Source organism: Saimiri boliviensis, chromosome 15 (genome assembly GCF_048565385.1).
Source record: "Saimiri boliviensis isolate mSaiBol1 chromosome 15, mSaiBol1.pri, whole genome shotgun sequence".
NCBI lineage: Eukaryota > Metazoa > Chordata > Mammalia > Primates > Cebidae > Saimiri > Saimiri boliviensis.
In genome coordinates this window covers 70,254,304-70,272,950 of record NC_133463.1, presented here as the reverse complement: position 1 = coordinate 70,272,950, position 18,647 = coordinate 70,254,304, and the positions used below count along the sequence as shown (strand labels likewise).

Genomic DNA, 18,647 nt, shown 5'->3' with positions numbered 1-18,647 from the left:
TGGTCCAAAGATGGGAGCTGGAGAGTTGGATAATAAAGGCTGGCTTTAGGATCATAATGTTCTATGTCCAGAGACAAGTAACATTTCTAGAATTACTGTCTCCAGAGCTATGCTATGTCTACCAAATTGCACAAACAAAATGGGTGTCTTGCCTCCTACTGCCTTTTTCCACACTTAATTCCATTTGGAATTTAATTCTACTGCCAATCACTGCTCCCAATTAGAAATAACTTAGGTCACATCTGGAACCCAGCTTTGTAGTCTCTGAGCCCAGAAGACACACCCAAAGGAGAATGGAAAGATATCAAGCAAGCCAATCTAAAGTATCGTGCAAATACTTTAATAGAATCATTTCTCCTTTGTTTCAGCGTTTTTCCACTGTTCATAGGAAGTACTACTTCATGTAAAATAATGTAGATGCTCAAGAAATAAAAAGGAAAAATCCGTAAGTTATTGAAATAAGATGTTTTATTTCCTGTTTGTTTCAAGTTTCAGTGGCAGATAACAGATGAAGACTTTCCGGTTTTGTAGAAGGGGGTCCCAGCAGCTGTGGTGGGCATAGAATAATAACTGAGATTTTCTGCCTTTGCAGAGCTATTTTGACAGATTGATAACTTCTGTGTGTATAGATTCTGCAAATAAGATAAACAAGACGAAAGTGAGAGAAAGTTGGATGGTTTAAAAAGTAAACATTACTCTCTTCAATGTTGTATCTGTCGTATAATAAGTAATTGGTTTCTGCTCTAAATCCACAGTTCTCAAAATGTAGTGTGCATTACCTTATTACAAGAAGCTTGTAAAAATGCAAATCATTTGGCCCCATTGCAGATTTAGTGAATTGAAATAGCCAAGAATTAAGTCCTAAGAATCTGCACTATGAAAGCACCTTAGATCTTTAATAAAGAGTACCTGAGCACCAATTCAGATTCTCTGCTAGAGTAATCATTCCTATTTTCAGAGAAAGAAATAATTGCTGCTGGTAATGAGAAGAAGACTATCATGCTAATACACTTTTAAAATCTTTATTTTTCTCCAAAGAGGTGTGGGAGTAAATATAGCAAATGAAAACAGAATGTGAACAAATGGGAAGTGAGTTTATCTAGTGATTAGATGTTATTTACGTTTTGTAACTTTAATCAGAAGTGGCACTCTCAAATAAAGCTTTTCTACTTAGTTTTTCTCCTCATATCAGGATAAGGTCATTTCCTACATAGGAAGGGAAAAACAACATTTTCTAGAACTCCCTTCTCTGTACAAGATCCTTTCAACATGCCATTTTTATTTGACTTCATTCTCACCCTCAAGGAGCTGTGTGTCTGATTATAAGTTCTGAATGGAAGAAACTCCTTAGGAATCCCTTCTGGAAAAACTGAAGCATCCTTCCTGATTCTCATTGCAAACTCCCCTACACCAGATGCCTTAGAGACCTAAAATCCCAAGGAACAGGCAACTGAAATTGTGAGTCTAGAAAAAAAACAAGAGAGAAAATGCAAAGAGATGGAAGTGGTTGTCGAGAAAATTCAAAACCGACCAGTTTTCTCCATGGCAGTCAGCACCTGGCTCATTGCTAAGTTCTGAAGTTAGGACTGGCTGGCCGGAGACCAGTTTCCATCTGTCATCTACATACCTCTTACAGGTAACATGCTGCCCATGGGGAAATTGTCACTTTGGCTTGGGCACTGCTCCCGAATCCTCTTCAGTATCTCAAAGGCATCTGGACTTAATATGTCCAAAACTTAATCAATGACTTTTAAATACTCTTGATCTTGTTCCTTATTCTATGTCTCTGTATCTACCAAGAGTCGTCTATAGAGCTAGTTGCTTGAATCAGAAGCCTAAGAATTTTTGTTGACACCTCTCTGTCACTTTTCTTACACCCACAGTCAGTCCGTGCCAAGGCACTAGATTTTACACCCATATTTGCATTTCCCCCTTCTATGTCAAACAACAAAAGACTAGTTTGAGCTATGATTTTCTTACCCATAAGCTTCAGTAGCAGAACCTAAACTGGTTTCACTGCATCCTCTACTTGACCCTCTCCAACATTTTTTCTTAACCCACCGGCCAGAGTGACATATTCAAGCATAAATCTGATGAATCCTCTCCCTTGCTGTAAAGCCATCTTTAGTGTCCTCCCATTGCTGTCAGGATAAGGGGAAGGATTTGGGTCTTGCTGAAACTGAAACAACCATGCATGGTTTGGCCACAGTCACTACCTGCTTCTTGAGACTCACTCTCACCACTCTTCCCCTTGAGGAGCCTATCGAGGCATAAAGACCTTCTTCAGTTTTACAGACTCCCCATTCTCAGCCACATCACAGGGTCTTACTGTATGTTGTTTACCTGCCTGGAATCTTCTTCACTCCCTCTCGATTCATTGCCTTTTACTTTCCTTAGATGGCAGTTCCATTTCCTCAGAGAAGCCTTGGCTGAGTCAAATTTTTTCAATGTGCATTCATAGCACCATAGTTCTATCCACGAAAGCATTTATCACAGCTGCCATTTTATATTTGTTTATGTTACTGTTCGATTAATATCAGTGAAACCACTCCAAGATTCTCTTTTTAAAGGGAAAGATTATGCTTTCCTTAGGGCTGGCACTGTCTTGGGCAGATGGCAGAATTAAATGAATTGTTTTGAACGAATAAACGGTAAAATGGGGTTCTGGAAATGTGCAAAGTTAAATTTTATAGATTTCTCCCATCTCTCCAACTGTGACCGTTGAACAAGTAGTACTGATCTAAATAGAATGTGCTACGGAAAAGGAAGTAGATTCAGGTTTTTTTGTTTTTTGATTTTTTGAGACGGAGTTTCACTCTGTTGCCCAGGCCGGAATGCAGTGGCGCAATGTCGGCTCATTGCAACTTCCACCTCTTGGGTTCAAGTGATATTCCTGCCTCAGACTCCTGAGTAGCTGGGAATACAGGCACTCACCACCACGCCTGGCTAATTATTTTCTTGAATTTTTAGCAGAGACAGGGTTTCACCCCGTTGTTTAGGCTAGTCTCAAACTTCTGACCTCAGGTGCTCTGCCCACCTCAGCCTCCCAAAGTGTTGGGATTACAGGCGTGAGCCACCATGCTGGGCCGATTCAAGTACTTTTTGTTATCAATATCCCCCTGTTCCAAGAGAATTAGAGGTGTGGAATGAATGATCACAAAGCATATGCCATGATACAAGGAAACACTCCAGCAGTTCTTTGGTTATGTCTCCAATGCCAAACATCTGCATAAAACATTAAAAATTAACTGTTCCTATAGTTATAAATTTTTCAATTGTTTGCCGTTATGGTGATATTTATTGCCTAGGTCTTTGTAAATTATACAAGCCCGATATTTTCCAATTATCTTGAAAGTTTCTTTTGTCAAAAATTGTTAATGACCCTGTAGCTACTGACTTTTCATTTGTCCAGTAATTCTGAGACTATAGATTTATAACAATTTTTCTATGCCAGATATTTATATCAAATCTAATTCTCAAACAACAGCCCCAGCAAAATATTGTTCCTACTTTGCTAATGAAGAAACTGAGGTTCAAGATCATAGAGATAGCAAGAGCAATGACAAGTATTACATTAAAATATATTTGATTCTAAGACTTAAGTCAGTTTTTTCTCTTTAATACCACATATCACCTGTAACTTATTTTTTAAGGAAGAGAAAATTACAGAAAAGTAATAATTGAAGATAATTATGTTCTCTCTCTCTTTCTCCTACTCTCTCTTCCTGCCTCCCTTATTCCTTCTCTCTCTGTTTAATTGAATTTTCCAGCTCAGAGGATTCATGCAACACGTAAGTTCCATGAGAGCAGGGAATTATCATTATCTTGAGCAAAAGGAGCCTTCACCAACACCACAGGGCATTTGCTCTGGAGTGAGTGTCTCAGAGCCTTCTCATTTGTTCTTAAAATTTCTCCTTTAAATTATTGGTATACAAGAAAAAAATCTATGAGAATCTTGGAAGTTTAGTGGACTCAGTTTCTTTGCTGCAGAGGATTAACTGAGGATTCCATTATTTTCCAAGGGAAGGCATTCAATGGTCAAGTCAGGAAACTCAAGTTCTAATCACAGTATTGTAAACCAGATTTGCTGAGCGGTCCTCAAATACTGTCTCTTCTGACTCTTAAATTACCAGTGAGGAAAGTGAGTGGCAGAAAGGGAGGAGCTATTCTTAAGCTTACACAGCAAGTCCTGCCATTCCCACCATCTGAGTCCTTTTAGCACTAAAATATTTTTTTCAGGGAATAATTAGAAGGAAAAAAGAATCCCTAGCTTTCTCTTCAGTCACTACTGTTCCTCAAGAAGCAGACTGCTGCAGTCCACACGACGATTCACTCCTTTATTTTCAGTTCCAAAGGTTTTTTTTTTTTTTTTTTTTTTTTTTTTTTTTTTTTTTTTTTACAAAGCACTGAATTTATGATGGAGTATGAGCTAATACAAGGCTTTGGGACAATTTTTTTTTTTTTTTTTTTTTTTTTTCTTAATAACAGGATGTGTCTAGGTAACAGAGTCAATTCAACAAGGTCCAAGTTGACCCGCTGGCAATTTTTATGACAAAGGTCTCATTTTTCACCTTCCTCTAGACCCTAGAAAACATGTTTTAATAACATTTGCAAGTTCTGCCACACCAGGGGCCAAGAGACGCTGCAGTTCTGACTTGTTTGGCAGAGATCTCCCACCGAGATCTAGAGACCCACTTTCAGCTCCCTGAAGGGCTTTCTTTCGCCTGACTTTAATGTATTGGCCCCGTGTATACAGCAGCTTGAAAGTATTACAGAGGCACAAAGCCAGGACGGTGCCCTAAAGGCATTCTCTCTTTAGAAGACAATGACTAAAGACTTTGAATGCTCAATGGAGACAATTACCTGAAAAATTCTACTTTTTAAGTGAGAGTCAAAGTTCAGGTTCTGTTGCGTTATACAAGCAGGGCAATTGAAAAATCATAACTTAACAAGACCCCAGCATAGAAATTAGGACTGTGTTAGCTGTTTGTTGTGATACAGTGATACGCAGATGCCAAAACTCTGTCTTCATCTGGAGCAGTCCTTCTGTCTACCACAGTGTTCTCAACAAGAGTGGTTTTTACCCCCTTGAAGACATCTGGCAATGACCAGAAATATTTTTGATTGTCATAGCTGGGAGTGAGGGTGCTACTGGCATTTCTTGGGAAGAGGCCAGAGAGGTTGCTGATACAGAAGTGTTGGGAAGGGAAGAGCGTAGTCCCTTTAAATGATATGGAAGTGGGGAAGGAAGTGCTGGGTAGAGAGCGTGGTCCCTGGCTAGGGCTCTACCCCCACGGACCTGGGTGAAGACAGGCACTTCTGCCTTTACACCCAAATGTTGTATTTTCCAAGACCACCCTGGCCCGCCATGCCCCCATCCTGGGCCTGTAAAAACCCGAGGCCCTAGCAAGGCAGGGACAGAAGCTGCTTGACGGCGAGATGGTCACATCAGCAAAAGAAGACACAAGCAGCTGGACAGCAAGAGGACAGGGAAGGAACACACCGGTGCAAGAGCACACCAACAGACAGAACTGGTGCCCCCTCAGGACAAGGCACAGTTTGGCGCGGCAGTTGGAGGAGAGCTGGGGCCACTGAGCAGACCAACTCCAGGGGAAGACCATCTCCCTTCTGGCTCCCCCACTGGCTGAAAACTACTTCCACTCCATAAAACTTTACATTCCTTCTTCAAGCCCACTGCAATCCGATCCTTCCAGTACACCAAGGCAAGAACCTGGGATACAGAAAGCCTTCTGGTCTTGAGACAAGGTAGAGGGTCTCATTGAGCTGCTTAACGCAAGCCGCCTATAGACACCAAAGTAAAAGAGCACCCCGTAACACACACCCACTGGGGCTTCAGGAGCTGTAGACACTCGCCCCTAGACACTGCCCTGGAGTCAGAACCTCACAGCCTGTGCGTCTGTAGGCTCTCCTAGAGTTCTGAGCAGTGGGGCACTGAAGAGGCCACCAACACTCGGATCAAACGCCCTGCGATGGGGACACGGAAATCTTTTCATTTCACTGCCAAACATCCTACCAGGCACAGGACAGCCCCCACATAACAAAGAATTATCTATCAGGTTCGAAACGTCAATATTGACAGTATTGAGAAACCCTGATCCCAGAATTAACTAGATAGGCAATACATAGATTGAAAAGATAATTCGATAAATGTAATTCCAGACAGAAGGCCTATGTTAAAATCCCTGTTTCAGATACTTTTGTTTTTAAATCTTTTTCCTCATTTTCTTCATTTATTAATAGGAATAATAATACATGTAACATAGCAAATAAAATGTTCTGTATAATAATGTTAGCAATCATAATTAGAGCAGTACAAAATATTTGATTCCACCTTCTCGTTTCTGCTCCACTTTTATAGTCTCCTGAGCAATTAAAATAATTTATAATTTGATGCCTTGATAGATACTAAGTTTTGGATGTATTATCTCTTTATCATACGACAATTCTCTGAGTTATATCTTATTATCTCCATTATATAGGAAAGGAAACTGAAGTGTGAAGATACTAAATGACTTACCCAAATTTACAGAGTTAGTGACTTGCATAGCCAAGGTTTGAACATATTTATATTAAAGCCCATTATTCTGTCCACTCTGTGATGTGGATAGAGTCCACATTTCTTTGGTTTATTTCTACCAGAGACACTTTCGACTTGTTTGTATTTTCCTCTATCACTGTCCTGTGTGATGCTTGGGGCAGGGACAGTGTCTCAGTCACGTGTACTTTCTCGTGCTCTGTGTATCCACCTTGAGATTTTGAGCCATCCTAGGAGATGGTGGGCACACTTGGCAGTCAATGAAGAGTCTGTGGATTTGGAATCTTGGGTACCTTTTTTTTCCATTAGAGACAGAGGAAAACAATCACGTGATTAGATTTACATATTTGAAAGAATACTCTGGTAGCGGTGAGGGTTAATTGTGTTAAAAGGCAGAAAAGGCAGGCTGGAATCAGTTAAAATTAGTTATAGAACTGTTAAGGAGAAGAGGTACCTATGCCATCAAAGACCATTAAGCAATATGCCACCAAACCTTGTGACAATCATATGGATTAACACGACATGCATGTTTTAAAAACACAATTTAGTTTATATTGTAAACAAATAACTTCACTGTACTCCAGTGTCCTGTTTTCTTAAAGGATTAGTTTCAACTCTTCTTTCCAAATGTTAGGTGAAGATAAAGAAATGCCACAGACCGGAAGAAAAAATATTTGTCAATTACATATTTGATAAAGGATTATATCCAGTATATTTAAATAACTCCCTGAACTCAAAACTAAGAACAAATAATCCAACACAAATAGACAAAACATTTGAACAGAAAGCTCGTCCAAGAAATACTAATGGCAATAAGCACCTTTAAAGATGCTCAACATCATTGGTTACCAAAGAACTGGAAAGTTAAACCACAATGTGTTACCACTGCACACCTACTAGAATAACTAAAATAAAAAGACTGACCATACTAAGTGTTGAGGATGTGCAAAACTTGAACACTTAAACAGTTTATGAGAATGTAAAATGGTAGAGCTATTTTGGAAAACAGTTTGACAGTTCCTTAAAAACTCAAATAAACACCTCTCATATGATCCAGCCTTTCCATTCCTAGGTATTTATTAAAATAAAAGTACATGTTCATACGAAGATTTTTACATGAACATACCTACTAGTTTATTTTGTCATAGCCAAAAGCTGGAAATGATTCACATGTCCATCAACAGGTGAGTGGATAACCAAATTGTACACATAAGAAGTGAATACTACTTAACAACAAAAGGAATGAACTCTTTACACATGGAACAACATGGGTATGTCTCAATGTGCTAGGAAAGAAACCAGGCCAAAGAGAGTCCATACTGTATATTTACATTTGTATAAAATTCTAGAAAAATACCACTAATCTATAGTGATGGAAAGCACATCAGTGGTTCCTGGGGAGGAGAAGGCAAGGGACTATAAAGGATCACAAAGAAATCTTGGGGGTGATGAATATATTCACAGTCTTGATTGTGGTGATGGAGCACATGAATGAGTATATCCATATATCAAAATCAAAAAATTTGTACACTTCCCATAGGTGACCTTCAATGCATGTCATTTATACCTCAGTAAAGTAGTTAAAACAAATCTGTACTTGTTAACTGTTAAATTATAACTTTTATATACATATATATGTATTTAGGGTAACGTATCAACGTATAGATTTTCTTTCTCTGTTGTGTGGGAAGGTCTTTCTCTTCAGTTCTTCAAAGGAAGAAACTTCTCTAAGGCAAATTTTTCATAGGAATAACTACTGTATCTTTTGCAATATTATTAGTAAAGATTGTTTTTCCACATTTGTTGGATCTGACGACATTTTGCTGAAATCTGTTGAAATCTGTCAAAATCTGAGGGCAAATACAAAACTCTGACATTTGAAAATATCAGATACCGAAAGCCTAGAGTGCATGTCATGAGATAGCTTCATAATTTGTTATCAGAAGTAGAAAGCAACAACATGAAACACCCGTATGCACACATGGGTCAGTTGCTAGTATCCTCGCAGTATCTTGGTAGAATCACATGTATGCTGAAGTAAAAGATTCATTCTTTAAGAAAAATATTATCAGACAATCTTGTGGGTTAAGATCTTGTGGATTATGTTCAACATAACTATTGTCAGACATGAATAATCAGTAAATGGGATAAAAATTCTAGATTTGCAAAGTCTAAAAATGTAAGAAAAAATATACATAAAACTTCTCCAATTTTATGAGTGTCAGTAATATAAACATTTAGTAGTATTTATTACTAATACATAAATATTATTACATATATTACTACAAATATTTAATTGGCCAATTAGTAATGCCAATTAAATATTTGTAGTAATATATGTACTAATTAGTAATTGGCATTGCTAATGCCAATTAGTAATATATTAGTAACACCAATATTGTTATTATTTGTATATAACATACAAATATCATTCTATCATAAACAATCTGTAGCAATATATTATTTTATATGTTGGCTACTAATATTAATAACTGTTAATACTACTAATTATATCAATAAGAGCAATAAGAAGAGTAATAATAGCTATCATTTGATTATTATGGTTTACAGAGTGTTGTTACTCCCTTCATTTTACAAATGAATGGGAAAGTATGTTGAAAGAGATTTCATAACTCTCCAAAAACACACGGCTAGTAAGTGGTGGATTTGGGATGCAGACTCAAAGAGGTCTGATTTCAGATCCCAAGCTTTTAGCCTCATACTTGTCTGATGTGTCCCTTGGGTAATTAAATCTGAATTTCAGAACAGTGAGAAAACACTAAATTCGAAGTCAAACTTAGAAGTAACATGGCATCCCAAATACCTAGTACTGTGTTCTTAACTTGGTCAGAAGGAAAAAGTGAGTTTTGTTTTGGTCATGGGAGGTCACACTAGCTGCTGAACACACACTCTCATGCCTTAATACAGTTACGTCCAATTTTTCACTCACTTTTTGGACCAAAGCATGTTGGAGCCAGGGCAGCTGCCCCAGGCAGTCACTTAGAAGTACAGGCTCCTTCCACTGAGTAATCCCCTTATCTCCTATGTTCTCAGGTGTCTTCTGCGTGATCTGCATCCAGCTAATAAATGAGAGAAAGTTGAGGACATAGAGGATTGCCTGGGTCTTTTTATGGACCTGGCCTGGATGTGGCATTGATCACTGCTGCCGAGAAGTCAGTCCCATAGTTCAACTGATTTCAAGTCCAGAGGACAATGTGGTCTGTGTTTCTAGAGGGAAAGTAAAATAGGAGTTGGTAAGTACACAGTATTTATCTGCCATAACTTTCTGTTGTACTGTCACCTAGAATGGATAGAGGACAAGCAGCTGACATCTGGAAGGACAAGAGAAGTTAAGTTTCTAAATGTTCTATGAGAACTGCTGAATCAGAATCCCTGGGTGAGGGATGATAATGTGCCCTTTTAAACTAGCATGCTGCGTGATTCTGCACATACACTGAAGATTGAGAACTACTGACCTAGAAGTTATCAGTGCCCAAGCCAACTAAGTGTGACTAGTTGAAGATGAAGATGTTCATGCTAATTCTGAATCTTTAGGCCACCATATACCCACCCGATCAATAGTCATAAACACAAAGTAGTACATCTGCCTCTGCTGAGGGATTCTACTTCAGAACCCAGGGTAGGATGAGGTAAATGAGGCAGCCAGGATTGAAGATCTAAGGAGGGAACCCTTAGATTTTTCGTAAGTTCATGCAAGAGCAGACTTGGTATATGAAACATTACAAGAACCTCACAGGAACTGAGAGTGAGTGTCTCCTTAAACTTTTTGTTCCAGGTAACACTTGCCTATCTTCATATCCAATCCAGTCCACCTGACAGTGCTCCCCGATAGTTATCTTCAGCTCATGATTTCATTCATTCGAACATGTATCATGAATTTATTCAACAGATTATAACTTATTTATCTGTTTCCCCAAAAAATCAATAGCTAGGGTGATCTAGTAATAAATCATAAGTTTAAATTTGTGTCATGTGATTTGTTTTCTTTATGCATTTCTATGATTATAATGCCATTTTATGGGAATGTATGAATATTTATTGAGAACTTTGTAGTTGCCATGAAATATCTATATTGTGCTGAATAATTCAGACCAAAGTGCAGGTAAATATATATTAATTACCTGATTATAAGTAGTGCCAAGTGATTGATGCTGAGAGAAAGTTGGGGATGGGGATTTACTTTAGGTAGAGTGGCCTTGTAAGACTTCTCTGAGAATGAGACATTTAAGCAGAGATCTGAAGCATGAAAATATATAAAGGATCTCTTGTAATACTGATTGTCAATGCATAAGATACAGGATCTTGTGAACACATTGCTAGGGTCACTTACAGTGCCCTAAAGTACATCTGCCTCTGGGTAGCGGACAGGACATTTGTTTCTTTTCTGCATACAGGAGATGATTTTTCCAGCCCTGGAAGACTTAATGGAGCAAAATATCATTTTGGAATATCCAGGGTGACGCAAATATGGGAGCACTGGGAAACTGTATTCTTAATATGGTAACCAGCATTTCTCAGAAATCACAAGCAATGGACAGTGTGACCTACCTACCACCTTAAAGTGGTAACTACATTGGCAGGGCATCTAGCAGAAGATGAGGGGTGTTTACCAGGAAAATGCATGAGTCATGAGAAAATTATAACAGAGATGAGACACCCCCTTCCTTCTGGTTTCCCAGAAATTATTGGGGGACAGCTCTTTGTCCTTATGTATGAAATATATTATTTCTATTAATATCATTAAATTAATGCCTACGGGAAATTTGGGTAATGCTGCTTTATTTCCAAATCCAAGAACCACTCTGCAGCATGTACCAAATGAATTTAGACAGTGAAAAATTTGCCAGGAAGTTTCATTCACAACCCTGTGTCAGATGTTGTGCTCTGGATCCAATCATCTCCCAAAAGGCAGCCAGGCACCTGTCCAATGTTGGCCTTGGTCAAATATTGAACAAAGACCCAAACGAAGGATATGTAGTCATAGCCTTATATGTGACCAAGTTCTCGTTCCCAAGTTCTTCAACTACGTGAAGTGTTGCCTAAATTAGCAAAGTTTGCAGATAGAGTACCCAAGAAGCAACTGTGAGGCCAGATGCATCCCATCAGAATCTCCTGGAAAGATACTATGTATGTCTGGCCTTCACTCAGAAAGACTGTCTTTCCTATCCTATCACCTACCAATGAAATGTGGCTCTGTCCCACTCTGTCTTCCTAAAGGGCAACCTAAAAATTATATTCCAAAATTTGTATTCTGCCAATCAAATTTTCACTGCCCTATCATTATTTACCAATCTATCCATTCAACACTAGCCATTCCACCATGAACCAGTGCCATTGTGTTTAGCTATTTGCCATTTTACTGGGCCAAAAACAAAGTTTCAACTTTATATAACAGAGGTATCTCTAGAAATATTAAGAGGATAAAGAAGCAAGTAAGGGTGAAGAGAAATAAAACTGTAGCAGGAGATTTTTTTCCTGCAGACAGAATTTTGACTTCATATTTTCCTTTCCACCAAATAGTCGAAATTTTTTTTTATCATCACAGTGCAACTACATAATCATTTGGTTAGCATCTCCTGTGAATCAGATGCGTCACCTATATCACATCATTTGGTCTTCAGGACAGTCTTGCTAAGTAAATATCATTATTATATCCATTTCAGGAGGCTGAGGTAGGCAGATCACTCAAGGTCAGCAGTTCAAGACCAGCCTGGCAACATGGTGAAACCCTGTCTCCACTAAAATACAGAAATTAGCTGGGCATGGTGGCATGTGCCTGTAATCCAAGCTACTTGGGAGGCTGAGGTAGGAGAATTGCCTGAACCCTGAAAATGGAGGTTGCAGTGAGCTACACTCCAGCCCAGCCTGGGCAACAAAGCGAGACTCTGTCTCAAAAACAAACAAACAAACAAACAAACAAACAAAAAGGCATAAAGTAATGCTCAGTGATTTTAAAAATAAAAAAAAAATGTATGCCTAGCAGGTTAGTAATGATGGAGCTGAGATTCTAAGATCAGGTGCTTCCAGGGCTCTATACATACTGCAGTCTCTGGATTTTAATTTACAGAACTCAGCATTGTCCAATGTTAGAATTGTTTGCTTTTTATGTTGGCTAAGTGCAGGAAAAACATCTTAAAGAAATTTTAACTGAAAAGCAAGTATATAAATAAATAAGTTTCTTGCCTCATTCTGAGCCATATGCTGCTAGCAGTAAGCTTCATTCTTTTTTTATTTGTTTATAAAGGTCTTTCAACAGCAGAAGAGACATGTGCAATAAAAAATGTTCTACAAAAATATACAATTTTAAGCTACCATTTATTTCTAGAGGACTTACGGAGTAACCTAAGCAACTTAAACATACTTCTCACAATAGCCCTATGAAATAAATATGACCCATTGTATAGAAGAAAGAATTGAGGATTAAAAAGGTTAAGTATTTTATGCAAAGTAGCTAGAACCAGGTTGAGAGACTGAATGAATATTCAGACCTGTCTGACCTGAAAATTTATTCACTGAACTGTTACACTAAACATTTTGCATTCATTAAAATGACAGTCGGGCATGTCTTTCAAGGTTACTCTTCTTTGTACTGGTTTAGAAGTTAAAGCATTTCTTTCTTTTACTCACCTCCCAAGCACTGCCTAGGGCAGTATAGTCTGAGTATGGTGTTTGGAGCCAGGATGCCTGAATTTAATTCCCTGCTACACCATTTACTAAACGTGTAAACTCAAACAACTGAATTAACCCCTTTGCCTCAGTTTTCTCATCTGCATAAGAGACAAAGAACTAGTGTCTATGTCATAAATTACTGTCAGGTTTAAATGACGTAGTATGTAGAAAGCACTAAGAAGGATGTATGATATGTAGTAAGTACTATGTCAGTGTTTGTATAGAAGGATGTATGATGCACAGTATTATGTTAGTGTGTGCATATAGAAAAATATATGATGCATAATAACTACTATATTAGTGTTGCAAAGAATATATGATACATAGTAAGGTCTGACTTCTTTTGCTTCCTTTCATCTCTCTTGGCATGTCCTACTCCACCTGTTACTTCAGTATCAGGTTGGTTTTTAGGTGTAGTCTGACAGTACCTACCTCAGCTACTATGCACGCCTCTCCCTATGTGTCCTGAACATTCTCTGACATAATGGGTGTTTCCTCTATTGGTACCTACCAGCAATTGTATTTGGAAGTGTGAGTGAATTATCTCCCCACGTGGCAATAGCTGACCAATGAGAAACAGGAGCAGATGAATAAATGTCTCCCCTCTTCATCTCTCAAGAGACCATTATGAGATTCATTTCATATTGGTCCTTGGGAATCAAGGGGCATGGCAGTGGATAGAGCTCTTAGAATAATCAGCCCAAGCCTCTGGAACTTCATGAAGTGATATGCATTCCCATGCTTGCCCTATGACAATACTTTATTATTGGTGCCAACATGCTTCCTATTCCGTTTTGTGTATCATATGGAGCTAAGTAAAACAGGAAAGCACAGAAACAAACCCCATTGTATTACATATTATATGGATGGGATCTTGTTTGCTTTGGCCTCATAGGAACTCAGTAATTTGCCTCCAGTAGGAAATCAACTAAATTCAACAAATAAAATATGATGTGTGAGAACTTAGCTGACGTGTGCTCTAATTTCACATCTATGTTTAATTAGATCTGAGACCCTAGGAACGATAATAAAAAATCACGTAAGTCCAAAATATCTTATTACAAAAAAATTGATAGATGTTAGTTGATTTTTAGACTATTTTCTTGTAAAATTAAAATTCTAATTATCAGTGCCTTTTCACAGCACTTCCTACACTGTACAAATTATTTGGAGGATATATAAAGAAAGTAGATTCAAGATTATTAAAAATCTTATAGTTGATCTCATTTGAAATTGATTTGATAAAACTTTTATTCATAGATTTGCATTTTTTTTAAATTTAAACTTAACATAGTTACAGTATAAAAATAATCTAACCATTATCCATATTGTATACAGGCTATAGTTTGGAAAATGCTTCTTATAACAGCATTGCTATAATTTGATTCTTAAATACTTCATAGTATGACTAGGATTCATAGTTCCAATTTTGGGAAAAAGAAACTAAATTCAAAGTGACCCTATGATTTTCTTGCAGCTACATGTTTAGTAACTAGTGGACACAGAGCCCCTTTCATTAAGTAACTTATCTTTCTAAAAACTGGTTTTCTACTAGAACCATAAAAAAACAAACAAAAACAAATACTGAAAGCTAGGAATTAAAAATGTTTAACTAGACAAATAAAGATAAGATAAATATCAATATTGGAATCCTCTTTATTTGTAGAAATATGCATGCTTCTTACTTATATATTAAAATCCTTGAAGTCGAAAATAAGTTTTGCCTTCTCACTTGTGACTTGTACACAGTAGGTGCTAAATAATTAATCACCAGACACATGAATAATTAAGAGATAAATTGGGAATATGAGAATGAGAATTAAGTGTGTTTCCATCAAGATTTCTCTGGCTCTGAAGCCCCAGTTAGGGCAAGGTGTTTCTCTGCTCTGATAACGCCGAGATCATGATGACATTTATCATGGAATATTGGAATTCTCTATTCTATGACCATATCTTGATAGCTTGAGAACTACATAATGGAAGTATTGAGATTTAATTACCTATTTGTCCTGTGCCCCAAGCATATGGTAAATACAATAAATATGTGGTGAATCAACAAATAAATGAATGGACAAAAATAATTTGGAAGAGACAGAACAATTTTGTAATTTGGGATTTGTTAATATTATGATGTTGTTTGAAGCTGGGGAGAGTAGTGGAATTAAAAACACAGGAACTAGACCTTAGGGAATGTTCAAAGTTAGTAGGAGAATGGAGAGGAGTTGCTGAAGATTAACTGGGAGAACCAAATACGTGGGATTACACAAATATAGAAAAAGGTGGTAAACCATTCTCCTAGCCTTTCCATTATGATACACTTACTGTACCTTATAAAAATTTATATTTGCCATGGATTCTTAGAGTACTGCCTTAAGTTGTGATTTCATTACAGTTTGGGCTTGTACAGTCATAGCTGCCACCTCAGAGATGGTAAAGCAAGTGAGGCTCTGAAAACATGTAACTTTGAATCTGAAATTTCTTATCTTTGCTATGTGAGCTGGAGCAGATGCTTAGCCTGAATATGCTTCAGTTTTGTTTGCACAGTGAAAACATCACTTTCCCTCATTGGGCTGTTGTGTGCAGTCACTAATAAAACACTGTGATAAAGCCCTTTGCAAATATGAAGTGCTAGTGAAATGTAGAGTAATACACTGGACATCTTTGTTTTCCATCAGACACATCCCACGAGACGTTTCCTTCCTTCCAGAACATGTACACTCAATGAAGTATCCATCTGGCAAATAAGACTCTGCCAAAAGTGGAAAGGCAAATTATTATAAGGTAAACAGCTGAGTGCTAGTGTGCAAAGGTGGTAAAAGACTTGTAGTCCTGCCTGTATAAAGGTTAAGATAGTGATTAGGATGCATCAGGATGTACAATATACTCAGTATTTTCCCCAGGGAGACTGAAGGCAGAGAAAATTTCTGACTACCTGGGCCCCTTTGCCTTCCCTCTAAAAACATTACACTTGGCTAATGGAGCTGTAACTTTGTTTTGATTTCCTGAGTGGTCTTTAGTTACCTAATATCTGGCCTGCTTCCCTAGATGCGTGCCTCTTAGATCTCTACAGTAAAATCATACTTAAACCAATTTCATTAGCAACGGAATACTACAGGATCATAAAGTACCCCATGAAATGTCTTGATTAGCAGAGATCAAAGGCCAAGCTTCATTAGTTTTGCTTTCTTTCCCCTCCTACTTTGCCTCTGTGTTAAACTGCATTAACCCGACTAAGCCAAGCTCTCCAAAGTTTGTACAATCTGGAAAAGATAAGTTCTCCTGAGAAGTCTGGCTTTTCTTTGGACCACATGGCTTGCAGGTTTTCTGTGGCCCAGGGCATAGTCAACAAGCTGTCTGTTCTGTAGAGAGAACCAGCCTCTATCCAGAAGTAGCATGGCGTGGTTGCTTCTGCAGTGCCTTCTCTGGTTCAAAAAGACTTGGATTAACACTATGGCCAAAGGTTAGGAGTTCATGAGCTGGCTTTCATCACCAAATTGGGTCATTTCACATGTACTCAAGGGCCAAATCCCTCAGCAAAACTGTTAGTCACAATGTAGTGGTAAAGGGTGCTGTCTTTGTTAAGGCAGACTTGAGTTTAAATTCAGACTCCTTCACCTATCTGAGCTTCAGATTGCTCGTATGTAAACTGGGATGTCAGTGCTGACTTCACAGGATTGTTGTAAAGACTAAGTGAGATAATGATTGCAAAACACTGAACACAGTGCCTAGCATACAAAAAGCACTCAACAAATGGTGACTATATATACCCACCAAGTCAATGCACCCTTACAGTTCTAGAGAGGAGAAGAAATCAGGCAAACACTGTGACACACTATTTTCTGGAAAGTGTTTCCAATTGCTCAGCTCCAGCAGCCTCTGGATTTCTTTTGGATAAATATCCAAAAGTGAGGACTGGAAGATGTTTCCTTGGATTAGCTATTTGGAGCCAGGCAAACCTCAAACTTTCCCACAAGCACATAGAAAAGGATGTGTACTCTTGGTCTAAGTGCAAGAGACACTGGAAAATCTGGTTTCTGCACTGTGGGACTGAGACACACAGAGCAGAGGCATGGTAAGCTTTTTCTTTTTACTCAATTTTTAAAAAATTTACAAATAAAAATTGCATATATTTGTTGTGTACAACATGGTGTTTTGAAATATGTATAAAGATATGTATATAAACCTAAAGTAGAATTTGGCCACTTCACAATGGAAAAGTGGAATCTCTTCCTGACGTTGCTTGAAGTCTCATTTAACAGTATCAGTTCTTTCCCCCATCTCTGTAGTAGTCATACATTTTCTATATTATGATAATAGCACAATAAAATAAAAGCAGCAGCTCTTGTTATATTACCCAAATTGACTCTCATATGCACTTTGTTTAATCTCTAGAGCACTTCATGCTCTGTAGTATTGAAGTGGGCATTTTCATTTTATTATTTGAAAAGACAAACTAAATGTGTCTACTATGTTCACTTCCCATTCCCACTGCTCCAGATACTTGTGGAGAAACTGAAGCGAAATCTTACCCTTATGCCTCCAATTCTCTCTTTCCCAGGAGGTAATTAACAACATATCCGGTGGGGCATCACTGAAGAGACACACCTGTGGGATACACGCTATAGGAGACTTCAACAGAGAGAACCACAGCTCGGAGAAGTTAACTAGCGCTTTTATCTCTGGGCTTCAAGACTTCACCTATAAAAATATAGCGCAAGCTCGGCTTCTATTTTATAAAGTGTAAGACCTTCATATTTTAAGCATGCAAAACACTTAAGGTTTCAATTATTAAAGATGATAGAATGCTTTCTGAGAAAAATTTTTATATTATAGATAATAGTTTATTCATCAGTGCCCCAGCAGACTCTGAACATTTGAGGACCAGATGATATTTATCTTTGAATATTCAGCTTGCTGTAGTGCTTAGCATATGAAAGGCAGTAAAATGTGTTCTGATTTACTGGCTGAATGAATACATGAATGAATGTAATCAATGTATAACTCAGCTACCTAAAGGCTTACTGTGAGGGTGAATTTTACATGTCAACTTGGCTGAGCCACTGAGTGCCCAGATTTCTGGTTTAAACGTGACCTCTGGAAATGTCTGTGAGGCTGTTTCTAAATGAGATAAACATTGGAGGCAATAGACTGAGTAAAGCAGATTGCTGTCTCCAAATGAATGGTTTTCCTCCAATGCACTGAAAGCTTGAATAGAAGAAAAGAGTGAGTTTAAATAAATTCCTTCTTTGTGCTGACTATCTTTGACCTGGGACATAGATTGTCTCCTGCCTCAGACGCAGACTTGAACTTTGACTGAAACTTACACTGTTGGCTCTCCTGGTTCACAGGTCTTCAAACCAGGGCTACAGCTATACCATTGATTCTTTTGGGTCTGGGCTTT

At 38.0% G+C, this 18,647-nt stretch overlaps 1 long non-coding RNA gene across 1 annotated transcript; it reads left to right on the top strand.

The window, feature by feature from the left end:
* The first annotated feature begins 1,221 nt into the window (after positions 1-1,221).
* Positions 1,222-18,356, top strand: LOC141581490 (uncharacterized). The gene is made up of 3 exons (XR_012514168.1): positions 1,222-1,458; positions 9,611-9,810; positions 17,805-18,356. It is a non-coding gene; the product is annotated as an uncharacterized LOC141581490 (long non-coding RNA).
* The last annotated feature ends 291 nt before the right edge of the window (positions 18,357-18,647 follow it).